At 59.2% G+C, this 7368-nt stretch overlaps 1 non-coding gene across 1 annotated transcript; it reads left to right on the top strand.

Annotated features, from left to right (window-relative positions):
• Positions 1–4626: 4626 nt before the first annotated feature.
• On the top strand, positions 4627–6441 carry LOC139053856 (small subunit ribosomal RNA). Its single transcript, XR_011510839.1, has one exon. It is a non-coding gene; the product is annotated as a small subunit ribosomal RNA (ribosomal RNA).
• The last annotated feature ends 927 nt before the right edge of the window (positions 6442–7368 follow it).

Genomic DNA, 7368 nt, shown 5'->3' with positions numbered 1-7368 from the left:
CACACACACACACACACATACGCACACATGCTAGCATAGCTTAAGCACAGCTGGAAAGCTCAGCCTTGCGCAAGAAAAAAGGACCACGCCCTTTCGCAAGCCCCTTTGAAACTTTTAAATGAGAAACATGTGTACAGCGAGGTCGTTCGAAACTGGCGCGAAAACGCATCCGCGCCATCTGTGTGCGGAACTAGGAAAACCTACGGCCTTCGCCATACAGAAAGAAAGGTAGATGGCGCGAGCTAACGCTCCGTTGCATACTAAGAACGAGAGCTAGTGAATAATGGCAGAAACGTCTTGGGAAGAGAGAAAAAAACAACAACAACAAAAAAAAAAGAAAGACACGCAAGTTGTTGGCTCGCGCAAGCATTCTATTTTACAGCGAGTAAAGAGCATAGCAACTTCTCACAAGAGCAGCAAGAAAGACAAGAAGAACGTGAGAGAGGGGGAGAAACAGGCGCGTTTCTTTGGAATGCAGAGCATGCTGCACACACTATGAAGTGCCAAAGAGACGGGGAAAGCAGATGGCGCGATTGTGTATGTCCTCAAAGCTTGAAAACAATTTCTAAACTACAAGGTGTGCCGAAGTCCGCCTACTCTCATCAGGTTGCTCCCGCCTCCAATTGCATTTAAATTAAAATTACAGTCGCCTCAGAGGCAGAGAGAGAGAGAGAGAGAGAGAAAATGTGTACACTTGCTTCGCGCAGCTGCACCCGTTCAAATTTTACAGCAACAAGAGCACTCCCGCAGGCACAAAGTCCGCTGCCGCGTCCGCCGGGGCGGAATGCACTCGCTTCCGTAAATTGTCGTGCGGCAGACTGCTGCATCGTAGCACACCTGAAACCGCGCAGACGTCAGCGATCGCCGCGAGATCGCTGCGAGCGCTAAAGTCCGAAACCACGTCCGCCGGGGCGGCGGGAGCTCGATACCCCTTCACGAAACTTCTGCGTGTACACCGCCGCACGGCCACGGCGGAGTCGCTGGCATCCTGCGCGCAGTTGCATTGCGTCGCGCCGGGAATCGTTGAAGCCCCACGCAGACGTCGGCGTCGGCCCCGACCTGGCTGCGAGCGCTCGAAGAGACCAAGTCCGAAGCCACGTGAGCCGGGGCGGTGTGAGCGCGACTAAGTCCGAGACGACGTCAGCCGGGGCGGCGTGAGCGAGACCAAGTCCGAGACTACGTCAGCCGGGGCGGCGTGAGCGAGACCAAGTCCGAGACTACGTCAGCCGGGGCGTCGACTAAGTCCGAGACGACGTCAGCCGGGGCGTCGAGCACGCCGCGGTCGCTTTTCCCACTCTTACTCGAAAAATGGCGAAGGGGCCGCGCTAGCGTGCCTTGAATCGGTGAGCGGCGGTACCGCGGCGATCGCGAGAGCTCAAATCGGCCGTGCCAAGGCCAAATATTGGCGCTCGGCTCGGCGCAGTACGCCGCCTTGTCGCACGAGTACGGCCCCGTGGAGGTCTGGTCACTTATCGCTGCTCTTATAAGGGGCCGTACCGCCCTGGCCGACGTTGTACCGTAGTGCCGTTTTCGGCTTGCGCGTGTTCGTGGTGGTGTCCGCGCACCGCTCCGCACTCGAGAATCGTGCCCACGACGACGCGAGCGCTCGGAAGAGACGCAAGTCCGAAACCACGTGAGCCGGGGCGGTGTGAGCGCGACTAAGTCCGAGACGACGTCAGCCGGGGCGGCGTGAGCGAGACTAAGTCCGAGACTACGTCAGCCGGGGCGTCGACCAAGTCCGAGACGACGTCAGCCGGGGCGTCGAGCACGCCGCGCGCGCTTTTCCCACTCTTACTCGAAAAATGGCGAAGGGGCCGCGCTAGCGTGCCTTGAATCGGTGAGCGGCGGTACCGCGGCGATCGCGAGAGCTCAAATCGGCCGTGCCAAAGCCAAATATTGGCGCTCGGCTCGGCGCAGTACGCCGCCTTGTCGCACGAGTACGGCCCCGTGGAGGTCTGGTCACTTATCGCTGCTCTTATAAGGGGCCGTACCGCCCTGGCCGACGTTGTACCGTAGTGCCGTTTTCGGCTTGCGCGTGTTCGTGGTGGTGTCCGCGCACCGCTCCGCACTCGAGAATCGTGCCCACGACGACGCGAGCGCTCGGAAGAGACGAAAGTCCGAAACCACGTGAGCCGGGGCGGTGTGAGCGCGACTAAGTCCGAGACGACGTCAGCCGGGGCGGCGTGAGCGAGACTAAGTCCGAGACTACGTCAGCCGGGGCGTCGACCAAGTCCGAGACGACGTCAGCCGGGGCGTCGAGCACGCCGCGCGCGCTCTTTCCCACTCTTACTCGAAAAATGGCGAAGGGGCCGCGCTAGCGTGCCTTGAATCGGTGAGCGGCGGTACCGCGGCGATCGCGAGAGCTCAAATCGGCCGTGCCAAAGCCAAATATTGGCGCTCGGCTCGGCGCAGTACGCCGCCTTGTCGCACGAGTACGGCCCCGTGGAGGTCTGGTCACTTATCGCTGCTCTTATAAGGGGCCGTACCGCCCTGGCCGACGTTGTACCGTAGTGCCGTTTTCGGCTTGCGCGTGTTCGTGGTGGTGTCCGCGCACCGCTCCGCACTCGAGAATCGTGCCCACGACGACGCGAGCGCTCGGAAGAGACGAAAGTCCGAAACCACGTGAGCCGGGGCGGTGTGAGCGCGACTAAGTCCGAGACGACGTCAGCCGGGGCGGCGTGAGCGAGACTAAGTCCGAGACTACGTCAGCCGGGGCGACGAGCACGCCGCGCGCGCTTTTCGCACTCTTACTCGAAAAATGGCGAAGGGGCCGCGCTAGCGTGCCTTGAATCGGTGAGCGGCGGTACCGCGGCGATCGCGAGAGCTCAAATCGGCCGTGCCAAGGCCAAATATTGGCGCTCGGCTCGGCGCAGTACGCCGCCTTGTCGCACGAGTACGGCCCCGTGGAGATCTGGTCACTTATCGCTGCTCATATAAGGGGGCCGTACCGCCCTGGCCGACGTTGTACCGTAGTGCCATTTTCGGCTTGCGCGTGTTCGTGGTGGTGTCCGCGCACCGCTCCGCACTCGAGAATCGTGCCCACGACGACGCGAGCGCTCGGAAGAGACGGAAGTCCGAAACCACGTGAGCCGGGGCGGTGTGAGCGCGACTAAGTCCGAGACGACGTCAGCCGGGGCGGCGTGAGCGAGACTAAGTCCGAGACTACGTCAGCCGGGGCGACGAGCACGCCGCGCGCGCTTTTCGCACTCTTACTCGAAAAATGGCGAAGGGGCCGCGCTAGCGTGCCTTGAATCGGTGAGCGGCGGTACCGCGGCGATCGCGAGAGCTCAAATCGGCCGTGCCAAGGCCAAATATTGGCGCTCGGCTCGGCGCAGTACGCCGCCTTGTCGCACGAGTACGGCCCCGTGGAGATCTGGTCACTTATCGCTGCTCATATAAGGGGGCCGTACCGCCCTGGCCGACGTTGTACCGTAGTGCCGTTTTCGGCTTGCGCGTGTTCGTGGTGGTGTCCGCGCACCGCTCCGCACTCGAGAATCGTGCCCACGACGACGCGAGCGCTCGGAAGAGACAGAAGTCCGAAACCACCTGAGCCGGGCCGCGGCGGGAGCTCGACGCCCGTCACGCAACTTTGGCGTACAAGCCACCGCACGGCCGCGACTGAGTCGTCGCCACCGTCCGGCTGGCTGCACTATAGCACGCCGGGAACCGGGAAAGAACCGCGCAGAGGTCGTCGTTTTGCCGCGGCGTTGGCGCGAGCGCGCGAAGAGACAAAGTCCGAAACGGCGTCAGCCGGGGTGTCGAGCACGCCGCCCGCGCCGGTCGCACTCGTGCTCGGAAACGGCGAAAGGGCCGCGCTAGCGTGCGGCCCCGTAGGGGCACAGAAAGGCGATTGTTCTGGAAACCGCGCTGTCCATAGGCGAGAGATTGCCGTTCGCGCATTCGGTCGACGCGCTGCGCTTTCACGACTTCGGCATTGCGCTGCCGACGTAAGCTTTCCATCTCGCTCGCGGCGCTGCGAGGCGGCACGATTTTCGCCAAACGCTCGTCGAAAGTGGCACGAGTACGGCCCCATGGAGATTTGGGAACTTATCGCTGCTATTATATGGGGGTCCCAGAGAGCAGTCGCCCCCAAAAGCGACCTGGGTGTTTGATATGCGGCGGGCTTCGTGCCCGTCAAGCGTGTCCCCGGTATCGCTCCCGTGGATCCCACAGCTGACGTCTGCAGCCTCATCCGCTTGATGCGTTAGGGGCTGGTTGTCGGACGACGCTTTCTCCACGATATCGAGTTGTGTTCCGCATCGTCCTCGGACGAGTCAAATGCGAAAGCGCCGAAGGCGCGGGCGTGACCCGTCGCCTGGCGGCTTTGCCGTCTCGGCTACGTTGCAAGTGTCGGTCGGTCCACCTGTGCTGCGGGCTCAAGAGAAACCGCAAGCCGTGATCGAGTCGACACAACCAGTCTATCGAGAATGTTGCGTGCTTCTTGCCGCGTGGCGATACCCGGCCCTTCGGGGAGGGCGCCGTAGCGAGCTCGAACGCCGTCGTCTCGGACTGTGCAAAGTGCTACTCTTTGCAAGAACGAAGCGTGCTGGGGCGCCTGAAGGTGGCCTCGGCATCGCAAAAACGGCGTCCGGCCTGCTTGACAGGCGGGACGCGCAGTTGAACGATTACCTGGTTGATCCTGCCAGTAATCATATGCTTGTCTCAAAGATTAAGCCATGCATGTCTAAGTACATGCCGAAATAAGGCGAAACCGCGAATGGCTCATTAAATCAGTTATGGTTCCTTAGATCGTTTCTTCCTACTTGGATAACTGTGGCAATTCTAGAGCTAATACATGCAGTGAGCCTGAAGCCCTTTGGGCGACGGGTGCTTTTATTAGACCAAGATCGATCGGGTTTCGGCCCGTATTGTGTGGTGACTCTGGATAACTTTGTGCTGATCGCATGGCCACGAGCCGGCGACGTTTCTTTCAAGTGTCTGCCTTATCAACTTTCGATGGTAGGTTACTTGCTTACCATGGTTGTTACGGGTAACGGAGAATCAGGGTTCGATTCCGGAGAGGGAGCCTGAGAAACGGCTACCACATCCAAGGAAGGCAGCAGGCGCGCAAATTACCCACTCCCGGCACGGGGAGGTAGTGACGAAAAATAACAATACGGGACTCTTTTGAGGCCCCGTAATTGAAATGAGTACACTCTAAATCCTTTAACGAGGATCAATTGGAGGGCAAGTCTGGTGCCAGCAGCCGCGGTAATTCCAGCTCCAATAGCGTATACTAAAGCTGCTGCGGTTAAAAAGCTCGTAGTTGGATCTCAGTTCCAGACGAGTAGTGCATCTACCCGATGCGACGGCTCGGACTGAACATCATGCCGGTCCTTTCTTGGTGCACTTCATTGTGTGCCTCGAGAAGGCCGGTGCTTTTACTTTGAAAAAATTAGAGTGCTCAACGCAGGCGAGTCGCCTGAATAAACTTGCATGGAATAATAGAACAAGACCTCGTTTCTGTTCTGTTGGTTTTTGGAATACGAGGTAATGATTAAGAGGGACAGACGGGGGCATTCGTATTGCGGCGCTAGAGGTGAAATTCTTGGACCGTCGCAAGACGAACTACTGCGAAAGCATTTGCCAAGAATGTTTTCTTTGATCAAGAACGAAAGTCAGAGGTTCGAAGGCGATCAGATACCGCCCTAGTTCTGACCATAAACGATGCCAACCAGCGATCCGCCTGAGTTACTCAAATGACTCGGCGGGCAGCTTCCGGGAAACCAAAGTGTTTGGGTTCCGGGGGAAGTATGGTTGCAAAGCTGAAACTTAAAGGAATTGACGGAAGGGCACCACCAGGAGTGGAGCCTGCGGCTTAATTTGACTCAACACGGGAAAACTTACCCGGCCCGGACACTGGGAGGATTGACAGATTGAGAGCTCTTTCTTGATTCGGTGGATGGTGGTGCATGGCCGTTCTTAGTTGGTGGAGCGATTTGTCTGGTTAATTCCGATAACGAACGAGACTCTAGCCTATTAAATAGGTGCGGGGTTCCCAGCACCTTACAACCTTCTTAGAGGGACAAGCGGCTCCTAGCCGCACGAAACAGAGCAATAACAGGTCTGTGATGCCCTTAGATGTCCGGGGCCGCACGCGCGCTACACTGAAGGAAGCAGCGTGTCTTTATCCCTGTCTGAAAAGACTGGGTAACCCGTGGAACTTCTTTCGTGATTGGGATAGGGGCTTGCAATTGTTCCCCTTGAACGAGGAATTCCCAGTAAGCGCGAGTCATAAGCTCGCGTTGATTACGTCCCTGCCCTTTGTACACACCGCCCGTCGCTACTACCGATTGAATGATTTAGTGAGGTCTTCGGACCGATGTCCGGCGCGGCCTTTCGGTTGCGCCGGTCTGTTGGAAAGATGACCAAACTTGATCATTTAGAGGAAGTAAAAGTCGTAACAAGGTTTCCGTAGGTGAACCTGCGGAAGGATCATTACCGGATTGTTCGAGGGTGACGAGCGCCATTGTTTCTACCCCGTGTGGGTGAAGCAGCTCGCTGCGCCCGACGCTTTCCGCCGCTGGCCCCGCTTGGACGCGGGGACGGCTATACCCGAACATGCCGGGGATTGCCCGAATTTCGAAGGGCGCCCCGTGCCAAATTTGTTGCGCCCAGTGGACGCCGGCTGCAACCTTGGACGGTTGGCTTGGCCGCGCCCGCGGGTAGAAACGGCGTAACGCACACTGTTGGGTGGGCTTTCTGAAGTCCGCCTCGGCACTCTTGCGCGGAATGGGAGTAAGACGACCCGACCTGCTGCTCTTGCCCAGTACGAGGGGAACGGCGAAGCGTGCGGTCGGTCAAGGAACTGACGGTCGAGAGCTAATGCCGCTGCCGCTTAGTACACACGGAACCGTGGTGCGAGCGCTCTCCCGTCCTCCGCGGCAAACGCTGCCGAGTCTGAAAAGGCTGGCGGCTGCCGGTCGCTTCCTGCGGCGAGTGTGGAGTAACGACCCGACTTTGTTGCTGCCCAAGTACTAAAGGAACGGTGCGGCGCTCGGTCGGTCATGGAACCGGCGGTATTGAGGGTGCGGCTGCCAAGTACGGAAGGAACCGTGGCCTAAAGCACTCTCCCGTCCTCCGCGGCAAATTCCACCGCGCCCGAAAGGGCCGGAGGCTGCCGGTCGGCTCCCGCTCGTGACGCGCGAGGTGTCGAGTTCGCGGTTCAATGCGACGACGTCTGCAGGCTATTTGCCCGCCGCCGAGGGAAAGGCGGCGTTGCTGCGAAGTACCGAAGGAAACGCGGCTTTGCTACGTCGGAAGCGTTCTGCGGTTTGCGGACTTGTGCGCTTTGGGAAGGCGCCGCACGTCGAAAGAGGAAGTACGGACAGACGAGGGACTGTAATCCCGTATTCGAACGCACTTGCG

The sequence above is a fragment of the Dermacentor albipictus genome, unplaced genomic scaffold (assembly GCF_038994185.2).
Source record: "Dermacentor albipictus isolate Rhodes 1998 colony unplaced genomic scaffold, USDA_Dalb.pri_finalv2 scaffold_263, whole genome shotgun sequence".
Taxonomy (NCBI): Eukaryota; Metazoa; Arthropoda; class Arachnida; order Ixodida; family Ixodidae; genus Dermacentor; species Dermacentor albipictus.
The sequence above is the reverse complement of the archived record's forward strand: the minus strand, read 5'-3'. Positions and strand labels throughout refer to the sequence as shown.